Here is a 24,076-nt window from a genome sequence, read left to right as displayed (position 1 = left end):
CACGAAGCTTTATTTATTATTTCGTTTGCGGAGGATCCACGGTGCTTTCTTCTGTTGACTAAAGATCCTCTTCCGTTCTTCCGTCCATTTGGTACCCGCTCATTTTGGTACTTCATTCTCTAGAGTAACTTCCCACTTGTCAATTTTCTTTCTATATATATATTTCGTTTCAAAATGTCTTCAGGTTGAATTTGTGCGTTCTTCATGTCCGCTTTTGTTTGTTGTTTCCAAGGGAAATTCTTCAGTTTTTATTATTATTTTTATTATTATTATTATTATTATTATTATTATTATTTATTATTATTCCAGCCAAAGCAATAACCATTCATTATACCGCCCTGAGATGTGTCACGTGTCTCGGCAGGCGGTGCGTTCAGAACACCGCCGTCTCGATCCTCCTATACTGCCTACTCTATGCGAGCCTTTTTGCGACTACGCTGCGACAAAATTTCTCCGCTAGATGGCAGACACAGACGCACAATGTTCTAAACTTATTCTAATGACGACAGCCTACAAAACACTATTCAGTATGGTCATATGTTCACTGAAGCTTGGAAATTACATCAGTAATATTAAATATCGACAAAATTACCTGTATGAAGTCGCAGTTTGCCTCTTCATGCACAATTTAAAGATTTTCCTGGACGAAGGCTTGGAGTGGTACCGTACTTTTTGTGTTCTTGCCAACGCAATATCAAATAATAGAGGTTTACGACCTTGGTTAGGATAATATCACTAATAGTTTGCTGATGTTCTTTCACCTTACACTGTAACAAAACACATTCTGCAAGGTTTTTTGCTACTTGTTTTACGTCGAACCGATACAGATAGGTCTTATGGCGACGATGAGATTGCAAAGACCTAGGGATGGGAACGTAGCGGCCGTGGCCTTAATTTGCCTGGTGTGAAAATGGGAAACCACGGAAAACCATCTTCAGGTCTGCCGACAGTGGGGTTCGAACCCACTATCTCCCGGATACAAGTTCACAGCTGCGCGCTCCTTACCGCACGGCCAACTCACCCGGTATTCTGAAACGGAAGACGTCGCAAGTCCTCGTATGACGCTCGTACGCTTAAATGACTTCGACAATAGGGCAGCTTAAACGAACTCCTGCAGATTCTTCACCAGAGCAACAAAACAAGGTTTTGGGTACGGTATCGAATTCCTCCTCTGTCCTGACGCATAGTCTGCTCCATTTGGCGGTGTCGAAGCTCTAGGCAGTGAGATGTTGCTGACACAAATATCACACTCCATCCTCTCTTCAACAACACGAACCTAGTACCTGCAAAATAGGATTTGATTTCCTGTTTCTAGTTTGATTGGAATTTTATCGTCTGGATATTTGAGGTTGTCCAAAATGTCTAAACATGAAGACGTTTGTTTTGTGATTGTCCGCCACAATTCTAATCACAAGGAGTCCACTATCCTCCACAGCCTTAATCACCTTCTGAAAAAAAATCCGCATCCTGTTTCCAGTCAGTCGACCGGGTCAGGAATGGAATGAATAGAGCCCCATCTAGCAGCGAGGATAGGAATTGTGCCGGCTGCCGAAGCCTGGTGCACTCCGCCGGGGCAATAATTAATGAATGACACATGAAATGAAATGAAATGAAATGATATTAGAGTGTGTTGCTGGAATGAAATATGACAGGAGAAAACCAGAGTATCCGGAGAAAAACCTGTCCCGCCTCCGCTTTGTTCAGCACAAATCTCACATGGAGTGACCGGGTTTTGAACCACAGAACCCAGCGGTGAGAGGCCGGCGCACTGCCGCCTGAGCCGCGGAGGCTACATCACCTTCTGAAATAAGGTTTAAAGGAACAGATGCAAGAGTAATCTGAGGTCCTTGCCTAGATTAAGCCGACAGCCGCGTTTCTCTTAATTCCTCTCTAGAAGGTATTTCATGGATTCGTACCTTTTCTGGCTGCGAACCACCTTGCCCGAGATTGGCAAAATGGTACACAGCAGTTGAATATTTCGGGGAAAGAATCTGAAGTTTCAGTTCTACGAAAAATATACCTTGCACAAACGGAAAGAAACAAGTACCAACACCCTAAAATCACTTTTGAAATATCTATAAGCATGACATGATTAATTCATTATACAGTTCTATACAAAATATCTCTTGTACGAACGGAAGTGACCAGACACGTTTACTCATTGTACGAAATAACTCAGGTTTTCACAGACATTCATGCACCAATAACACAGTGCTACACCCACACTGACAGCTAAGATTGTGCGTCTACTGCTGCATTCGTATGGCGACTTGGAGAAATATTGGTAGTCGCGCTTTCCTGAGTTAAACTAGTGGCATAGAACAGGCAGTATAAAGAGGATCGAGACGGCGGTGGTTCAGAATGCATACCTTGGCTCCAGCAGACCCATCGCTTGGCTGGAGTCAGGTTACTTGCGCTTGCCAACACAAGAACGGCGGAGTCTTGTTACGGAAGAATCAACGCCAAGCTTTGTATACTTCGTCCGTGCTGTGGTATTTCGTAATAAATATTTATCTTGCTCTTGAATGTATACACTATGTAACGAAATATGTGGCCATACCTTCAGGGATATATTACCTATATGTAGGGAAGGAAATAAAGTAATCTCATATGGATCCAGACGAGCCTCCGTGGTTCAGGCGGTAGCGCGCCGGTCTCTCACCGCTGGGTTCCGTAGTTCAAATCCCGGTCACTCCATGCGAGATTTGTGCTGGACAAAGCGGAGGTGGGACAAGTATTTCTCTGGGTACTCCGGTTTTCCCTGTCATTTTTTATTCCAGCAACATTCTCCATTAACATTTCATTTCATCTGTCAGTCATTTATCATTGCCCCAGAGGAGTGCGACAGGCTTCGGCAGCTGGCGCAATTCCTATCCTCGTCGCTGGATGGCGGCTTCATTCATTCATTCATTCATTCATTCATTCATTCATTCCATTCCATTCCCGACCCGGCAGGATGACTGGAAATAGGCTGTGGACTTTCATATGCCCGACTAAGGAGCGCGATTGAACTTATTTAACTAATGTCTTTTTCTTCTCCCAAAATCTCTTCATCTTCTCGCTGTGGCTTTTCTTGCGATCTTCTGACCAGGTTTGTTGGTGGTAGTGCTTGGATGGTCTGAAAAGCGGTGATCATCGACAGATTTTCTGAACTTAGTTCTGTCTAATAGAATGCCATCTGTGATGCCTATTTCCTGAAGATCTTCGAGCAGCCATTTGTTTTTTACTTTCATCATTATTATTATTATTATTATTATTATTATTAGTAGTAGTAGTAGTAGTAGTAGTAGTAGTAGTAGTAGTAGTAGTAGTAGTAGTAGTAAGAAACCTAACAAGATGTTCAATATGTCGAATACGGATATAACACTTAGAACCAGTGCCGGATTAAGGTGTTTGGGGGCCCTGGGCTATTTAAAAATGTGGGGGGCCCTTCTTCGTAACATCACGTAAGACTAGCATACTGAAGTCGTTATAGAACTACTTCCACTTAAATTGATGAATAGGGATGTGTTGAAATAGACTACAATTTTTCTCTATTTTTCATGTTAATATTTCATAATGCACTTATAGACTTCCTGTCAAAAAATGTTGATATTTTCGGCAACTTTTCAATTTCTTTCAAATGTTGTTCTTTTAATTTACGTTTTTTGGCACCACTAGGATATTTTCTATCCATTTTACAAGAACATTACAGTTGTATCTTACGAATGGTTCAGTAGTCAGAGGTGAACTGGAAGTTCTCTTCCTGGTGCAAAGATATAGTATAGCATGCGCATTCCACCGTGCTTCCCCTGTCCCCTCCCGCTCACTTCCTAGACCTCTTCACCCCTTCCCCCTCTGCCCGTACTCGCATTATTATTATTATTATTATTATTATTATTATTATTATTATTATTATTATTATTATTATTATTATTATTCCAACTCGAAGAACCTCTCTGAAAAATTTGAAATAGTTTAGAATTTTTAGATTCGCCTAAGTACGATGTGTGATATTGTTTAATTCGAATTCGTGATTACCTCTGGTTTTTTTTCTGGACCCTTCAGGTTCGAATTAACCAGTTCCTGCTGTACATTTATTTTCTCGCATTCCAATTAAATAAAATTAGGTAATCTGAATGAAGCTTGTCAGATTCTTATGAAAGAATTAATTCATGCAGGTGTAGGTTAAGACTGATAGTATTGAGCGGAGACGGTGGGAGGGCGTGATAGTAGAGTGGCCGGGTAGCCAGCCCCTCGCCAAAGTGACCGCTGTTTGAATCCCGGCCAATGGATGTGGGATTTTTGAAACAAAGTCAAGTCCCAATGGTTCAATACGAGGATGTCCCATGGCTATAATCACGACATCAACAATTGCGTAAAGCTACAAGCTTCCTTGATAGTAGTAGACGGTACATTAACCACAGGAAATGATTGTTTATGACTTATCAAATTGATGAGATCCATGAGACTGCACGAAGCAGTCCGTACTTAGCTGCAGCTTCCTTCTCTGACCAAGCCGTGATTGCGTCAGCCTGCAAGCTACACCGAACTCGCTTCCCGCCACTTGTTCTGCTGCATTCTTAGCTCACTGTAGTCCCCCTTTTTCGCTCATTCTCCCGTGATGTGTGCAACCCATAGCCCAGTACGTCATGATGCTTTCTGTTACAAGAAAATTTCACAATTCCTGGGATCAGAGAAGCTAACCTTCTCGATAGTTATGGGGCAAATGATAATTTCCAGGCTGGTACGATGTACAACATGACGTTTTACGATACTGGCTTAACAGCTCCTCAACAGTGGATGACCGACCTTTTATGAAAAAACTTGTGCACCACACGCCTAATCAAACAGCAACCGAAGTCATCCAGTTCGTTAAATTTCGCCTTCTTATTGGTCGCCTTTCTCGGGGTTACAGGACTTCTTTTCTTTACGATTTTTCTAACATTTTTCCTATCATGTTTCAGTATTTAAGCTATTTCTGACTATAAACTCTTTCTAAATTATTGCTATTAACTCATTCGTACTCATTACACACGAAATTCGACTTCGGTTCTTTAAAATTTTACTGAACTTCATTTTCTTTGCAGATCTACTTTCGGACATTGAACCACAACTAGTTGGTTGATGAGGATTACTGGTTGCGACCGGCGAATTTCATTAATCTTTTCATGAATAGTGAATTGCTCGTTTTCGCATCGGATTACGCCTACTTGCTTAAGTGAAGGCAATTCTAGAACAATGTGTAAAACACTATCTATCCAGATATTCCGAACTAATTTGGCACCATAAGCGTCCCTAGTCGTGCCAATTTATCAGAGCAATCGCAAGAATTAAATTTCATCACGGTTGTTTCCTCAGCACCTCCACAAAAACCAAGTACTGCTATCTCTGTTCTATTGATGGTCAGCTGATACAATTGCAGACCTCAATCACATATTATTTGGATGTCCACACCACTTCACTCACACTACTTGTCTACTTCAAAATATATTGTCATTACTATACCAGTTGTCCGACTCGTTGGCTGAATGGTCAGCGTACTGGCCTTCGGTTCAGAGGGTCCCGGGTTCGATTCCCGGCCGGGTCGGGGATTTTAATCGCTTCTGATTAATTCTAATCATATTCAGACAACACACTACACTACCAACCACCACAGAAACACGCAATAGTGCTTACATCCCTCCATAGAGGGTTGGCGTCAGGAAGGGCATCCGGCCGTAAAACGCAGTTCGCACCCGCGACCCCACAGGTGTGGGAAAAGCGGCAGGAAAAGAAGAATTACTATACCAGTTACCGCGTATTCTTACGTCAATTACCTCTTCTCGGTGGGGGCGGTAGGACAATACTCACGGTATACCCTGTCTATAGTAAGAGGTGACCAAAAGGGGCCCCAGGGGCAATTAACGAGGGAGCGTGGGTAGGAGACGATGGGGCCCGTAGCTGAGTCCTTGCATTGTCTACAATTACTTGTGCCAGGCTCCTCCCTATATCCTATCTGACCTCCCTTGGTCAACTGTTATTCTTTTCCGACGCAGACGGTATTAGAGCATTCGAGGCTCTTTGGAGCCGTTGTCTTTCTTTGGCCAATATCTCCATTTTTCCCCTCTGATTAATATTAATAGAAGATGGTTGCCCAGTTGTACTTCCTCTTGAAACGATAATCACTACCACCACCACCATTCTTACTTCAATTCTCCACAAAAGTGACCAGTCTGTCTACCTCAAATTATATGCATTTATGTCTGGTATTGGATAACGGATTTAAAACTTTCAACTAGAATCGATGTTACCATACCACAACTATTCCACTCCCACCTCCTTTCGTTCTGTGGCCTACTCATATGTACCACTGAATGTCATAAAGGTCCTTATGACGAGAAGATGAACCATCTTTCCTGTATCTCGACAAGATATGAAATGAAAATCCACAGCCTGTTTCCAGTTATTCGACCGGGTCAGGAATGGAATGAATGAAGCCCCATCTAGCGGCGAGGATAGGAATTGTGCCGGCTGCCGAGGCCTGTCGCACTCCTCTGGGACAATGATTAATGAATGACAGATGAAATGAAATGATATTGGAGAGTGTTATTGGAATGAATTATGACAGGGAAAACCGGAGCACCCGAAGAAAAACCTGTCCCTTAAATAATTCACTGGCTGAGGGGGCTTTGTCCCGGATGCAAAAAAAAAATTAAAAAAATGTTTGCTTCCCAGGCCTCCGCATGATAAAATTGAAACTGATACCCCACAATCACACTTCACAAAATAAATTAGAAAGACTTTTAAAAAGTAAAAAAGAAACACTTGTGAATCGTTTTGAACTGTAATAAAGATTGGCCATCGTAACACCTGGTCAGGCAGGGAGGACAAATACACCCCATCCATCGACCAAGTGGCTGCGCAGATTGGGTGACGTAGATATCAGCTTGCATTTGGGAGATGGTGGGTTTGAATCCCACTGTCAGCAGCCCTGTAGATGATTTTCCATGGTTTCCCACTTTCACACCAGGCTGTACCTTAATTAAGGCGACGGCCACTTCATTCTTCCCTCTCCTAGCCTGCTCATCTCCTATTGTAGCCATAAGACCTACAATGAGTCAAAATGAAACTCATACACTACAGGAACTCTTGTTTATCAGTCAGTCACTACTGATCTGAATTTAGGGCAGTCGCCCAGATGGCAGATTCCCTATCTGTTTCCTAGCCTTTTCTTAAGTGATTGCAAAGAAATTGGAAATTTATTGAACATCTCCCTTGGTAAGTTATTCCAATTCCTAACTTCTCTTCCTAAAAACGAATATTTGCGCCAATTTTTTCCTCTTGAATTCCAGCTTTATCCTCATGTTGTGATCTTTCCTACTTTTAAAGACACCACTCAAACTTATTCGTCTACTGATGTCGTTCCACGCCATCTCTCCACTGACAGCTTTGTTTTGCTAGGGGGCTATACGTCGCACCGACACAGGTAGGTCTTATGGCGACGATGGGATAGGAAAGGCCAGAGTTGGAAGGAAGCGGCCGTGGCCTTAATTAAGGTACATCCCCAGCATTTTCCTGGACATCTTTATTTGGATTCAACAAAAAATATATATAACCATTACTTCATTCTAGTCTTGGATCTGGTTTAACAAACATATATTTCCCTACTAAGAAACAAAGTAAAACAACTCCTATTTCTTACACTTACAAAGAAAATGAATACATTATTCTTATACATGGAAAGCCTCCGTGGCTCAGGCGGCAGCGCGCCGGCCTCTCACCGCTGGGTTCCGTGGTTCAAACGCCAGTCACTCCATGTGAGATGTGTGCTGGACAAAGCGAAGACAGGGCAGGTTTTTCTCCGAGTACTCCGGTTTTTCCTGTCATCTTTAATTCCAGCAACACACTCCACTACCATTTTACCTGTCAGTCATTAACCATTGCCCCAGAGGAGTGCGATAGGCTCGGCAGCCGGCACAATTCCTATCTTGTCTTCGCCGCTTGATGTAGGCTTCATTCATTCCATCCCTGACCCGGTCACTGACTGGAAAACTGGTTGTAGGTTTTTATTTTCATTTCTTAAACATGCATGGAACAAGTCAAAGTAAAACTCATACACCTTCAAGTAGTTCCTGATCGATCTCTAATAACACACTGTTTTTAACAGTCAATACTTTGTAGGATATCCTTTACCACTTTTCACGACTCTTAAACGGTTAGGCGTAGATTGTACACACTTTTCGCAATAAGATGGATCTATTTTCTTCCATTCTTCACACAAAGCCACTTTCAGATCATCTTTGCTCGAAATCTGGTGTTTTCGTATCGCTACTTCCAAGTAATGCCATAATTGTCTATCACATGTCACTGTAGTGACTGTGGAGGTGTCTCGAGTACTTTTAGGAATTATATAGTAGCCACATCCGTACTTTATGAGCTTTGTGCCTCCGGTCGTTATCTTGGTAATACTTAAATCGATCAAGTATTTCAAGCTTTTGAGCACTAGGTCGTAAATGTTCTTTGGGTACACTTAGATACACATGTTGATATATGGTCCCATCAATAAAAGTCAACTCTCCTGGTCCAGTAGCTGACATGCACCCCCAGACAGTTACACTACCTGCACCATGTTTGACACTTGGACGTAGATTGCTAGGTTTGAACTCTCATTTGGTTTCCTCCAGACATTAACCTTTCCATCTGATCCGAAGGGATTCCATTTGCTTTCATCTGCAAAAATAATGGTCTTCCAGAAGCCAATCTTTTTCTATATACTCCTTAACGAAGCTCAACCTTTTCTTCCTATTAATCTTGCTAACAATGTTTTCTTTCCTAGATATTTGTCCATGCCTGTTACTTTTCCTTAAGTTAAGTAGAATAGTTTCTGGATGTGCTCTCTCGTTGTTATGTGCCTCGGCCATCATAGGCAGTTTCGGAGCACTAATCGCTGGATTTTTCTTATCTTACTATCCAACGTTCCTCCCTGAGGTTGAAAATTTTTCTCCCACCCACTTTGTCTTTATTTTCAATGATGCGTGTACTTTTATATCTATTTATAACGCACTGTACAGTTGCATGTCTCCTCTTTACAAGTTTACCAATTCTTCGGAGTGATTTTCCTCGCTAATGGTGAAAAATCATCAGTGTTCTCTTCCTCCTTTCGAAGATTGACCTCTTGACGGCCCGAAACTTGTCTGTACTTCACACTCTCCACAACAAACTGAATGTGGTGCCGCAATACAAACATACAGCATTTGTACTACCCTCTTATATACCCATGCAGGATTGTATGAGTCTCATTTTGACGTGCCCCAGCAATATATAGGCAAAGAATCTGTTATATCTTGCTAAGTTAAGGGATACGCTAACTAGCCTGTAGTAACTTCATAACTCAAAACACACCTATATTGTTCCACACATAAAATGCGAATATTAATTATTTTCCACATTTCTATTCATAAACACTTACTAATTACAGTGGTGTACGAGTTTCACTTTGATTCATTGTATCTGTGTCGGTGCCACGTAAAGCAGATAGTAAAAACATCCGTCAACTCGGAGACAAAACAGGACAGGGAACGCAGGTTGTTTCAAAGAAATGCCAGTTCCTTTGAAACAAACCGGTGATTCAATCAACAATCTTGTTCTTCCTGACAATGTCGATTTGTAATATGACGTGGAAAGGATCCGAGTGATATTTAACGAAGTGTGCGTGTTGTTGACGCAGCGAAATACAGACAAGTACATACACAGAGCGGTACATGACGATCGCTTCACGTCATAGTTTCAAGGTCTTGAATCCAACGTAGGCCTATTTCATAAAGCTCGACAGGTATGACACATTCGACAGCGAGCGCCCGAATGCTTACTGAAGACGTCGCAGCAGCAACAGGCAAGGAACAGTAGATTCACGAAAATAAACTCGGAAGTTACACATTACAGACTATATATGCAGGATTACCTGTCACTTCAGTAATTACAGTTCTACAAATTTGTAATTATGTCATAAAATAATAACATAAACATGTTTTATAATGCTGTAGGTAGCACACTAATTCACAAATTGCTCAGGTTCAAAAGTTTATGAAACAGAAATGTGTAAAACTGTCGCAAAAATCTTCAAAATTGCCGTAAGAATTGTTTAAACTTGTAAGCTTTTATTGAAACACAAGTTTGACAATATGTAAACCTATCCAAAAAAGTTCTGTCACCTTTAAAAGAAGTAGGGCCATGGTCATCCCTGCCGTAGAGACTAGTGCAGGCCCTCACTGCTAGGTTGCTTTAGGGCAATACTACTCTTTTTCATCCATCACTTCACCTCATGCCACTACACATCTCTTGACCCGAGACAGGGCCTCACCCTCTAAGCGGCCCTGAGGAGCGTGGAATTAAGGCCTTCAATTTTGACATAAGTATGTCTTATGACTAGGGTTCATCCGAAATTAGCATCCGTTAATGGATGGGACCGACCGGGAGACATATCTATGAGTATTTGATTTTCCCAAAGGGAAAAGTGGTTTATTTTTATTATTATCCTTCCTTCCTTCCTTCCTTCCTTCCTTCCTTCCTTCCTTCCTTCCTTCCTTCCTTCCTTCCTTAATCCCTTTATCCTCCAGGGTTGTTTTTTCCCTCGGGCTCAGCGAGGGATCCCACCTCTACCGCCTCAAGGGCAGTGTCCTGGAGCGTGAGACTTTGAGTCGGGAATACAACTGGGGAGGATGACCAGTATCTCGCCCAGGAGGCCCCACCTGCTATGCTGAATAGGAGCCCTATGGAGAGATGGGAAGATCGGAAGGGATAGACAAGGAAGAGGGAAGGAAGCGGCCGTGGCCTTAAGTTAGGTGCCCTCCCGGCATTCGCTTGAAGAGGTGGAAAACCACGGAAAACCACTTCGAGGATGACTAAGGTGGGAATCGAAGCCCCTCTACTCAGTTAACCTCCCAAGGCTGAGTAGGCCCCATTCCAGCCCTCGAACCACTTTTCAAATTTCGTGACAGAGCCGGGAATCGAACTCGGGCCTCCGGGGGTGGCAGCTAATCATACTAACCACTACACCAGAGAGGCGGTCTATTATTATTATTATTATTATTATTATTATTATTATTATTATTATTATTATTATTATTATTGTTGTTGTTGCGTTCCGACCTTCTAAGGACCACGTTACAATTTCAATTGTTCCTCCTTAGTTCTTTCCTTTTCTTCCAGTATTCTTTCATTGTTTCACTGTGTTTCTTTTTCCTGTCTTCAGTCCACTTTGTGCCTGTTTTCTTTTCCTTCCTCCCTTGGAATCCTTCCATTTGTAAGACTTTCTTCCTAAAAATCTTTCTTTCCAATAATTCTTCTTCTCGTATGTTGTCCCTTTCCAGGTCTTTCTTGACTTCTTGAATCCAGGTGGTAGTTGATTTCTTTTTCCAAAGGTATTTGAAGATTCGTTTAGTTAGTCTATTGTCATGCATTCTGTAAATGTGTCCAAGAAATAGCAATCTCCTTTTTCTTATTGTTTCTGATATGTTTCCTACGTTCTGGTAAATTTCATTGTTACTTCTTAATTTCCAGAACTCTGCAATTCTTAGAGGACCTAATATTTTCCTTATAATTCTTCTTTCTAATATTTCTAATTTATTAAGCTTGTAGTTCAGTGCTAGACATTCGCTGGCATAAAGGCATTGTGGTTTCACTACTGTGTTGTAGTGCTTTATTTTAAGTTTTCTTGATAAGCACTTTTTGTTGTAAGTATTCTTAGTTATACCGTACGCTCTTTCCATCTTTTGTATCCTCTCCTAATAGCAGATTTTTCTAAACCATTTTCTTGAATTGTCTCACCCAAATATTTGAATTTCTTTACCTTTTCTATTTGACCAATATCCGTTACTAAAAACTTTGGGGCACTTTTTATATTCGTCAAAAATTTTGTTTTCTCGGCAGAGATTCTCAAGCCTGTCATGTTCGCTGTCTTTTCAAGGAGATTGGCTTGCATTGCTGCATCTGTAAGGCTTTCTGAAAGTATGGCAAAGTCATCTGCAAATGCTAGGCAATTTATTGCAACACCTTTGTTGTTCTTCCCCAGCATGAGTGGCAATATTTTAGATTCTTTCAGTTTTTCATTCCAAATTCTTACAATTTTCTCCATGACACAATGGAAAAGGAGTGGAGATAGACCATCGCCCTGTCTGACACCTGTATTTATTTTGAAAGGTCGAGATACTTCACCCATAAATTTTACTTTCGAGATAGTGTCTGTAAGTGTTTCACGAATTAGGTTTGCCAATTTAGTTTTAACTCCAAATTCACGGATTACTTTATCTAGGGTTTCCCTATCAACAGAGTCAAAAGCTTTTTTAAAGTCAATAAATGTTACAACTATGTCTTTGGAGTTTATTAATCTGTGTCGAATTATAGATTTCAGGTTGAAAATCTGTTCGGAGCAAGATCTTCCTTCTCTAAATCCACCTTGATATTCACCCAATTGACTGTCCAGTGTCGATTTTACTCTATTTAGTAGTATTGTTGAGAATATCTTGTAAGCAACTGGCAAGAGAGAAATACCTCTGTAGTTGCTGACATCTTGCTTGATACCCTTCTTGTGTAATGGGTGTATTAGAGCCACTTTCCAATACTCTGGGATCTTTTCTGTTTCTCAAATTTCTTCAAGTATTATTTGTAGATCTTCTATAATTTTTGGTTCAGCCCATTTTAAAAGTTCAGCTGTTATGGAGTCTTCCCCACTAGCTTTGTTATTTTTAAGATTTTTTAATGCTTCCTTTATTTCTTCCGCTGTTGGAGGTGAATCAGCTTCTAGATTTTCCTGAATTTCTGAAAATTCCAATTTATGATTTGGCTCAGGGCAGTTCAGCAGGTGTTCGAAGTGTTTTGCCAGAATCTCACAATTCTCGGCATTGTTAAGGCCAATATTACCATTTGCATCTCTGAAGCAAATGGACCGGGATTGATAACCTTTCAGGTTATTCTTAAAGGTCTGATAGAAATTTCGGGAGTTATTTCTTACAAAATTATTCTCAATTTCTACTAGCTGCGATTTTTCAAAAGATCTTTTAACCTGCCTTATTATTCTTGTTGTTTCCTTTCTTTGTTGTTTAAATAGCTCATAGTGTTCATTCTTTCCGGAACATTTCCAGTTTTTCCACTTTTTCGTTCTTTCCATAAGTGCTTCCTCACATACGTTATTCCACCATACTTTCTTTTTAGTTTTAACTGATCCAAATACTTTCTTCGCTGCACTATTAATCTGTTTAGATAATTCTGGCCATTTGCCATGCTGAGTTATTTTAATTTCTTCCTGAAAGTTTTCTATAGTTGCTTGTGTAATGTTGAGCCTATCTATGTTGTATTTCATTAATTTTCTCGGCCTTCTTTGATTCCTGCGAGGTAGAAGCTTTAGCTTAATTTTAGAGAGGTAATGATCGGAGTCAAACTCCCCACTTCTTATTACTTTAACATTCATAATTTCCTTAATACTTTTTTGAGAAATAGCTACATGATCCAACTGAAACTCACCTAACATCGGATTTCGGGGACACCCATGTTTTAGCCTTTCTTGGACGTTTCTTAAAGAAGGTCGACATTAATTTTAGGTGAAAGGATTTACAGAGATTAATTAGTCTCATACCATTTTTGTTTGTTCTTTTGTTCTTTTGCTGAAAACTTTTTCTTTGCCTATCTGTGCTTTAAAATCACCTAGTAGAATAATATTTCATTTTGGAATTCTTGACATTTCATCATCTAGAAGACTCCAGAATTCTTCAGTTTTACTTGGGTTCTTGCTATTATCTTTATTTATTGGTGCATGACAGTTAACAAATGTATACTTTTTGTTCTTGCATTTAAGTGTGAGAAGAGATAACCTTTCTGAATTTGATTTGAATTCCATAACATTATCAACTATTGCTTTATGGACATGAAAGGCGGTACCTAGTAGTAGCATTCCTTTCATAATTTTGATTGCTGGTTTACCTTTAAAGATTCTATAATTTTTTGTTTCTGTTACGTTCTCATCCATAAACCGTGTCTCTTGAGCTCACCGTCAAAAAGCTCCTCAATTGTAATCACATAGGCTGAGTACCTCGAACCAGCCCTCAGACCCAGGTAAAAATCCCTGACCTGGCCGGGAGTCGAACCAGGGGCCTCCAGGTAAGAGGTATGCTTGCTAGCCGTACACCCCGGGGCTGGCCAATTCTAATGCACCACACCCCTAATTTCTCGTCATTGAGGGGCTCTGATTTAATTCCTGTATTGACGTAGGTTGTGAGGTTTCTACATGCATCAGTATCAAAAAGCCTTGTTTCTGCGCTGTGTAACAAGTGGGCATTCTGTGCCTGAGATAAGAAATACCTTATGTGCCTTATATCCTAACAGTTAAAGGTGTCGTTAAAGTTACTGTTAAAACAACAGCACGCACTAAGGACTGGGTCACTAATATTTGCCGATCGGCGAGGTCGACCCAACTGTCCATCAATCATGAACAAGTGGCGAAACGTGTATTTAATTTTTGTCAGAGGACTGCTTTCACTAGATCGAAAGTGATGTTTGGTCCACATATAATCGTGGGGTTTTTTTTCTTCATGTAATGCTTTTCTTTTCATATCGTCCTACACTGCCCTCCTTTCTACAGTTAAAAATGGCGTGGGTAGACGGAAGTTATAGTAATTAGGAGTAGAGTAGTAGTACTTGCCACGCTATCGGTACAAAGGACCGAATGCTTTATGCTGACGATCTTCAGATATACTCACAGTTTAAAGTCTCCGACACTGACAAAGCAATCCACCAAATAAACTCGACTTTAAATTGAATTAGCTCGTATGCAAAAGAGAAGTGCCTATTAATTAACCCGAAGAAAATACAAGCAATCGTAATAGGACAATCTAGACTTTTAAATACGCTAAACATCACACAACAACCTACCCTCAAGCTCTGTGGTGAAGCTATTCCTTTTCAGAAGTCTGTAAAAAAAACCTAGGCGTTGTCATGAATGACAGATTAAACTGGAATGAGAATATAACAGGTATCTGCAGAAAGGTATATGAATCTCTCCACCCCCTAAAAAGGAAACAATCCATTCTTCCACATAGCATGAAAATAAAACTTATTCAAACTCTCATTTTTCCAATAATATTTATTACTGTGATGTCGCATTAACCGATGCAACTGTAGAACAAACTATGAAACTTCGAAGGGCAATGAACTCTTGCATACGACTTATATTTTCTTTGAGTATTGGGACACATATTTCCCGCTATTATGAGAACCTATCCTGGCTGAAAATCGATCAACTAAGAAATTTACATACTGCGACACTAATGTTTCGACTTCGGAACGAATATACACCTGAATACCTATCCTCACATTTTAACTTGCTCTCATCTATCCATGAACATAATACCAGATCGACTTCTACCCTTATGATACCGGTTAATTATTCATCTGTATACAGCCACTGGGGCAAGGTTACAGAACACCCTCCCTGTCAGTATACGTAATAGCACTGCAATAGTCTCATTTAAACGGTCTTGTCGAGATTTCCTCGTAAATACGTGATCAGCTTGTATGAGTGTTAGTGTGTATGAGAGCAAGTATGATTTAGAGCTAGGTGATGTAGACAGATAATATTAGTCATTAAAAATAACAATTATAATAAGTTATAATATTACTCCATTAATTTAGATAGTTTCTAGAAACTATTAACAATGTTTTTTTTTCTCTCTAATTCATGTGACTATGTACTGTATGTTGTAGTTAAGTGTAAGAGAGGGCCATGAGTCCTAACTTAGCCACATACAAAGGCATAAAATAAATTTTAAAAGTGTTAACTAAAAGGGAAATAAAGGAATGTTGGTGGTTGATGGGACTATATCGTAGCTGTTCGGGTAAAAGGTCACATTCCCCAATGCTCTTCCTGTCCATTATTTTCCGTAAGACTCATCACGCCTCCCAGACACACACGGATATTTTGTCCATCAGAACAATATTTGTTGAGTTAATTTTCCTTTGCTTACTTACAAAGGAAAATTAACCTTACCGTGCTGCACTCTAGGAGTGTATGTTTCACGACTTATTTACGCACTCCAGCATTATAATGTACTTAAGGTTCATTTTCCTTTACACGTTAGCGTTACAAAATGTTGCAAGGTTTGGGCTGGGAAGACTTGGGAGAAAGGAGACGAGCTGCTCGACTAAGTGGTATGTTCCGAGCTGTCAGTGGAGAGATGTCCGACTCGTTGGCTGAACGGTCAGCGTACTGGCCTTCGGTTCAGAGGGTCCCGGGTTCGATTCCCGGGCGGGTCGGGGATTTTAACCTTAATTGGTTAATTCCAGTGGCACGGGGGCTGGGTGTATGTGTTGTCTTCATCATTTCATCCTCATCACGACGCGTAGGTCGCCTACGAGAGTCAAATAGAAAGACCTGTACCTGGCGAGCCGAACCCGTCCTGGGATATCCCGGCACTAAAAGCCATACGCCATTTCATTTGATTTGGCCATCGGCTTCTACACACTTCACCCATCTTTCAGGTAAGTTATGAATACCATGCCATAAAAACTGCTCATCTTTTACGGCAAACCATTTGTCAAGCCATTTTCCAACTTCCTGAAAATTGCTGAAGTGCTGTTCTGCGAGCACGTGCCCCATTGATGCGAAGAGAACGTGATAGTCGGGGATTACGCCGGCTGCGGAAGGATGTCTCATCCAAGATACTGCAAGGTGTCTTTCCCTGGTTTTTTCTGTGCGAGACGGCGCATTGTCGTGTAACAAAATCACTTTGCCATTTCTTTTGGCCCATTCCGGTCGTCTTTCGATCAATGCGTGATTTAAATAGATCATTCGTTGGCGATAGCGTTGTGCATTAACGGTTTCGTCAGGCTTCAAGAGTCTTCGCACTTCTGCTATCTACCAGCAAGCGATGACTTCCCACAGCCTGTTTCTTTTGATTAAATAAGAAAAGCAATGCGTGCCGCAAATGTTTTTCAGGCACAAACGTCGACATGATTACTGAACGATACAACACAAACGCTAGTGTTTGGCGGACTCAACTTGTGTGTGTTGGTAGGTTAATGTCGGACGAACAAACTGACGTATGTGTCAAATTCATACGCTGCGTACTGTTCGCTGGCGCCATCTCTTAGTAAAACCGGAAAAGACTTATTGCTTTCAAAATCCACTTTCACTTCAATTTTTTTCAGTAGCAGTGTATAAAGAACAATAGCAATACAAACCTCGTAATTCTACTCACGAGGAAACCACGTTTCTCCATCTGTCTTGTGAAGGCTTACCGCGTTGCCTGAGAAGGGAACAGAAGACCCCATTGCTCAAATAATTGGGATATAATTAAGGAAAGCAAATGTCAGGAGCAGTACTCTGGCCATTGCTGACCGCTCAGTTTTTGAAGAAGAAGAAGAAGAAGAAGAAGAAGAAGAAGAAGAAGAAGAAGAAGAAGAAGAAGAAGAAGAAGAAGATGGTCATTATTATTATTATTATTATTATTATTATTATTATTATTATTATTATTATTATTATTATTATTATTGTTGTTGTTGTTACCGTTGTTTCGTGGATTAGCAGAGGTGAAAGAAGGTGCGGGGGTGAACGGGCCTCAAAATACGAAATTAAAGTTAAGATAAAATTTAACAAGGTTATATTTTCTTAGCAAAATCAAGAAATAACAATAATGGCAGGTACAGAGTAGCAAGGTAACAAATTACAATTACAGTATTCACAAGATTTGGGCTTCGAGCCCCGAACTCACAATTCTTGGGCAATTAGCCCAACTTTACCCCAAAACAAGTTTCAACAGAGGGGCAGAAAACCCCATTCATGCCCAGGAGCACTTGCTCCAAATTACACAGTAAAGCCTCCTTGAGGCACGCAGAACCAAATTTCAAAAAGAGCAAACCGCTCTCAACGTTCAAGCCTATAAAAGGCCACACCAAACTCCACCTTCAAGTTGTTCTCTAAGGACATAAACACAGGGGTAAAATACCCAACCTACTGAGGCCTATTAAGTGAGAAAAGGTTAATTACATGACCTCCAAAATAACAATTTGAGAGGAGGCGATCTGCACTCCTAATACCTTTGTTTAAAACCTAATCTGGCTCTAGGCCGCTAATGCAAGGGCTAATCCCATACTACAGAGGTGACTTTAGAAAAGAACAATTTACATTACATTAAGGAAGAATCGGTTGTGAGAAATAAGTTCACCTCAAAACAATATGAGTGGGAGCTCGAGAGGGTTAAGCACTCTCTATCCCGATATGTAACTTTAAAAGAGAATAGATGCTAAGAGTCGTTACATTTTAGGGAAAAGTTACATGGTGGAAACGCTTCGGACCCGCCCCGAGAGTTAAACTGCTGAGCTAGCAAGAAAAGAAGTTAATAAACGGCCATTACCTTGTGGTTGTACTGCTGCCCGAAGAAAGAGGCGCTTCCCGCCCCCTGCTGTGTACTTTACACTTTGAAAGTTGGTACTGAAGTGGCGCAGAGACCCGAAAATCAGCAGTTTATATACTCTCGTGGAAAGTTCGAGGCGTTTCGGAAATGAGAACACCCGCCCACAAAAACTTTATTGGCTAGGGTTAAGCAAGATATTCAAGTTGGAGAAGATACATCTGATTGGTCAGAAATTAATTAAAGAAATTCGGGATTGGCTAAATTCAAAACCAGGGGAAAGAAAGGGTTATACAGCCAACTTAAACAATAACAAAAATAAATTTAACAAGGAACAAACTTTTGAAATAAAACTTTCTCCAAAAAACAGTTCTTTCACTTCGCACTAGGGTGCACTGTTGTAGTTCTTCAGTAGTGTCCTCTAGAAGAGAAAGTTCACACTTCTTACTACAGGTAAAACAAAAATACATAAAAAACGACCCAGTTCAGAAACTTCAAAATTTCCAAGTAGTGACATCTTCTGAGAAACTTGAAAATTAACACAGTAGATAAAGTTCAGACTTCCTCCAGCAGAGGAGTTTCAACTGGCGCAAGTTTAAATTAGCGGCGTGGAGGTGTACAGCCCGGTACAGACCTCCCCCCCCCCCAAAAGTCCCTCCAGGGGTGACACCTGAAATTTGTTTGAAAACAAGATCCAAGTTATGATGTTGATATGGAGATTAATTGCAGAAGCATTTATAAAAATTTTCTAAATTCGGTTTGATCCAGTTTCAAAATTCTTGTAGTAACTGTTGAAGTAATGTCTTTATGTTTGAGAAGTTGAATTCAGGAGGAAAATCTTTAAATTCTTGAAAGAGAAGAAAATTTTCTAAGTCCACCAGATATTGCAGTAAAATCCAAAAAAAAAGGTAGTAATGTTGAACTGGAATGTCCATATAGCTGACTAAATATATCAGTTGCCGATGACTTTGACGGCCAGGCCAGCCGCCGCTGCTTGAGTTCAGAGGAGGCCACTCGGACCCCTCAAGTACCCTGAGATACCGCTCGCCGGCACTATGAGAGGAGTAGTGGTGTTGAAGCACGCCGCGCCCGCGGCGAACATATACAGGCTGCGGGCAAGTAGCAGGTTGTGCGCCGCACATCAGCCTTGGCCGGGAGGAGGGCTCCGGCTCGCCGTGCACATGTCGACCTCGCTGGAGTAGAGGGGGCCCTTCCTCTATCCCAGTCGCGGCACGGCGCCGCGCGGCTGCGGGGGCACTGAAACATTAAAGCTAGGCGGCAGAATTTTTGTTGAACCAGAATGATAGTAGGGTACATTCATTGTGGTGAGGTTGAGGGGCCAGCGGCGTGCAGATATTCAGGGCATTTATAAGCCACTGTGTATGGTGGAGCAGGAGACGGGAGCGTGGTAATGGCCGTGGCAAGGACAGGATGGCAGTTTAACTAATCGGGGGAGGTTTACAAAAAATAATTACACACAAACGAAACAGCTTGCAAGAGCCGAAGGCCTTAAAAGTGACACCCCTCAAAAAAATATAACCTTCCCATTTTTTTCAAAATTATATGAAACAAGTTAACACAGACATTATACCGGCTTCACCTGTGACAGGTGAACCCTAAATATCCTCTCGGTGGCTGGATTACTTAACAATAAGGTAACGGGAGTAAGGAAATCGAGAATGATACACGGCCCATGAAATCTGGGGGCAAGCTTGCCCGCTGGAACAAAATTCTTGACCATCACCTGGTCACCTACCTTCAAATGGGTGGGTCTCCGTCCACGATCATATCTTTCCCTAACCTTTTCGTGAGACACTTTAAGATTGGCTTTAGCCTTCTTCCAAAGATCTTTAATGTTGTCCGGGTCTATTGTCTCAGGTAGAATGTCACTCAGAGACCAGAGGTTAGAGAGCGGCGTGTTGGGAACAAACTTGAACATCAAAGAAGCGGGAGTAAACTTGTGAGATTCATGAACCGCCGAATTCAAAGCAAAAGCTAACCAATGCAGGGACGTGTCCCACCTAGAATGATCTTCATGATGATAGGCATTAAGCGCGGACCTGAGATTACGATTAACCCGTTCAGCCAGAGATGGTTGAGGGTAATAAGCAGAAGTAGTTACATGAGAGATGGACAGGTCAAAACAGAATTTACGAAAAAGATTTGGTGTGAAAGCCTTAGCATTATCAGACACAATATATTGACACGGTCCAAAAGAAGCAAAGATAGAATTTAGACAAGTAATGGTGGACTGAGCTGTAGCCAGCTTAGTCGGAAATAACCAGGTAAATCTTGTAAAACCATCTACACATACAAAGATGAACTTGTTGGCATTTCCCTTTGACTGGGGAAAGGGTCCTACATAATCAATATACAGGCGTTCCATGGGGCGCGACGCTTGATGAGAAGACAACAGGCCTACCTTGGTGGACATGGTTGGTTTACTAAGCAAACAGGATTTACAAGCCTTTACTAGTTCACGGATTTCACCGTCCATACCCTTCCAGATGAATCTTTCACGAATCTTTTCACGAGTTTTAAAGATACCAAGATACCCGCCTATTGGGGTCCCATGATAGTACTTGAAGATCATAGGTACAAGAACAGCTGGAACGACAACCTTCATCATCTTATCATGCCTCGATGGGCAACATAAAACACCATTCCTCAGAACATAAGGGACGACAAGTTCCCCAGAAGAAAGGGTTTCCATTATCGGAGCCAGCGTCGGATCTTCACGTTGGTATTTCTCGATATCCCTAAAGAGCATGGGAGCATCTGTTAAGATGGCATTAACATCAAATAGTATGGACTCGGGAGGTGATGAACTGTCGACCGGTTGATGGGTCTCAACGTCGTTGGAAAACATACGGCTGAGTCCATCAGCAACAACATTTTCGGTACCTCTGATATGCCTGACATCGAATTGGAAGGCAGAAATACGGATGGCCCAACGGGCTATACGACCAGTACGAGGCGGCCTACCTAAGACCCAGCTTAAGGCTTGATTATCTGTCTCCAGGTCGAATTTGACATGTTCCAGATAGAGACGGAACTTTTCTAAGGCAAATAAGACTGCCAAATCTTCGAGCTCATAGATGGAATACTTGGCTTCTTGAGCCGATAGAGTCCTAGATGCATAGGCGATGGGTCGCCTCCCTAGTTCAGTCTCTTGAAGAAGGACTGCAGCTACCGCCGACGACGACGCGTCGGTTTGGAGATGAATTTCATTGAGAAATCAGGCATAGCAAGGACAGGGGCATTACAGAGAGCTAATTTAAGATCTTCAAAAGCGGCTTGTTGAGAAGGTCCCCACTCGAATTTGATGCCTTTCCTACGAAGAAGGTTCAAGGGCGCCGCTCTATTAGCGAAGTTAGGAATAAACTTCCTGAAGAAATTCACCATTCCAATGAACCTGGCGATACCTTTGATGTCCTTAGGAGGTTTAAAATCACGGATGGCCTGAGTTCTAGAATGATCGACTGCAACACCATCAGGTGAGACAATATGCCCTAGGAATGACATGGAGGGCTTAGCAAAGGCAACCTTGGACAACTTCACAGTTAACCCAGCCTTACGAAGGCGATTGAGAACTTCTCGCAGATGATCTAGATGTTCTTCAAAGGTTTCCGAAAATACGACGACATCATCTAGGTAGTGATACAAGTACTCAAATTTGATGTCGGAGAAGACCCTATCTAGCAATCTAGTGAGTACAGCTGCTCCCGTGGGGAGCCAGAAAGGCACGCGGTTGTATTCATACATATTCCAATCCGTGGCAAACGCTGTAAGATGTTTAGACTCTTCCGCTAGGGGAATTTGATTATAGGCCTGATTCAGGTCCAAGATAGTAAAGAACTTGGCCTTACGAAACCATGAAAAACAAGAATGAAGGTCAGGAAGGGGCACAGATTGCAACACCACCTTCCGATTGAGAGCCCTATAATCAATGACAGGCCTGAAGCTACCTTGGGGTTTCGGGACTAGAAAAATAGGCGAAGAATACGCCGACTTAGAGGGCCTAATAATACCATCCTTCAACATCTGATCGATGATTTCTTTCAGAGCCTTCATTTTAGGTGGAGATAGCCTATATGGTGGAAAACGGACAGGAATCGAATCCGTGACCTCAATTTTGTATTCAATAAGGTCAGTAACACCAAGAGTATCAGAGAACACCTCTGGAAACGACTGACACAGCTTACGAATACTATCAGCCTGCTCCTCAGGTAGATGTCTAAGGTCTAACAACATCTCATCCTGGGTAGGCGAAATAGATGAACATGATGCAGAATTACATTTCAATAATGGAATTTTACAATTAGACGCAAATTTGAAAGTGCACGACCTACTCTGAAGATCGAGCACAAGACCAGTGTGAGAAATGAAGTCAGCTCCCAATATAATGGGGCAAGACAAGTGCTTGGCCACAACCAATTTGATTTTCCATGTAAATTTAAAAATACGAATTTTGACATGTAAATAACCTAGAATTTCTAATGGAGATGAATTGGCCGAAACATATTGGATCGCAGGCAAACAATAGTCAGGAAGCTTACAAACAGATTTCAATTTTGCATACCATTCAGCCGAAATAATAGAACAAACACTGCCTGAATCTAATAGAGCTGTTATAGGCTCATTATTTAACTCAATTTTGAGAAAAGGCACAGGTGCGGGGATATCCGCCGCAATCCTAAGACATTCTTTGGGGCATTCAAAAGATGAATTTGAGGACTGAATTTTCCCTGAATTTACGACCTGTTTACCAGGGGCTGAGCCTCGGGAAGAGGGACTAATCGACTCAGCCGAAGCCACTAGTCACTTTTTATTATTGGCATTGGTGGAATTTGCACCAGAAGTTGAGCAGGAGGGAGTGCTATTCGAATTTGGGCAATTCTTGGCGATATGTGAGAAAGCCCCACATTTAAAACAGCCTGGTGATGAGCCAGCTCCATTATTTGCCCTACTAGATTTGATCAATGGACACTTATTGCGAAGATGGTCAGGCGACCCGCAAGCATTACATTTACGAGGTGTGACTGGTCGGCGAGGTGGAGGCCGAGGATTACTAAAAGAAGGAGGGGGTTCTTTCGCTACACGCAGAGAATCGGCGATCTAACTCCTTCCGCTGAGACAGCCAATGCTTCAAGTTCAGAGAAAGTTTGCGGGCACGCCGCGAAACACAAATATGACCTATAGGATGGTGAGATACCTTCCACAATAGCTTGTACAATCTGATCCTCCGGTAAGTGAAGAGCAAACACCCTAGTATAGAACTTAATATCTTGGATGAAATCTGCCAAGTTTTCATCCAACCGTTGTACACGATAATAGTACTTCTGAATAAGGGAGGACCTTGCCCTAGCCGGGATGAAGTTAGCTAACAAGTGGGCGTGGAAGTCCTCAATAGATGATTGCTCAGCAATGGCTCTTACTATTTTGTCTGAGAGAATACCAATTGCATAGGGATAGATGATTTGCAAAATCTGACACGGAGAAAGAGAAAAAACAAGGGCATGATCCTGGAACTCAACTAAAAACCTTAAAAATGAAATAACTTCACTGGTAGCGTTAACGGAAAATTTAGAGGTACCTCTAAGCAACATTGCCAATGGATGAGGCAAGCTGCTGAACCCAGGTGACATAGTAGGTAAAGGTTTCAGTGGCAAGGACGTTAATTCAGAACGTACATTATTCAATGAGGTTCGGCGTTC

The 24,076-nt window shown here is 41.5% G+C and overlaps 1 protein-coding gene across 1 annotated transcript in view; it reads left to right on the top strand.

The window, feature by feature from the left end:
* LOC136878998 (scoloptoxin SSD14) overlaps positions 1-24,076 on the top strand; it is a 437,789-nt gene that overhangs the window by 5,199 nt on the left and 408,514 nt on the right. The gene's annotated exons all lie outside the window — the stretch shown is intronic.

This window comes from Anabrus simplex, chromosome 8 (assembly GCF_040414725.1).
Source record: "Anabrus simplex isolate iqAnaSimp1 chromosome 8, ASM4041472v1, whole genome shotgun sequence".
In the NCBI taxonomy this organism is placed as follows: Eukaryota; Metazoa; Arthropoda; class Insecta; order Orthoptera; family Tettigoniidae; genus Anabrus; species Anabrus simplex.
Note: the sequence above shows the minus strand (reverse complement) of the source record. Positions and strands in the feature narration are given on the sequence as shown.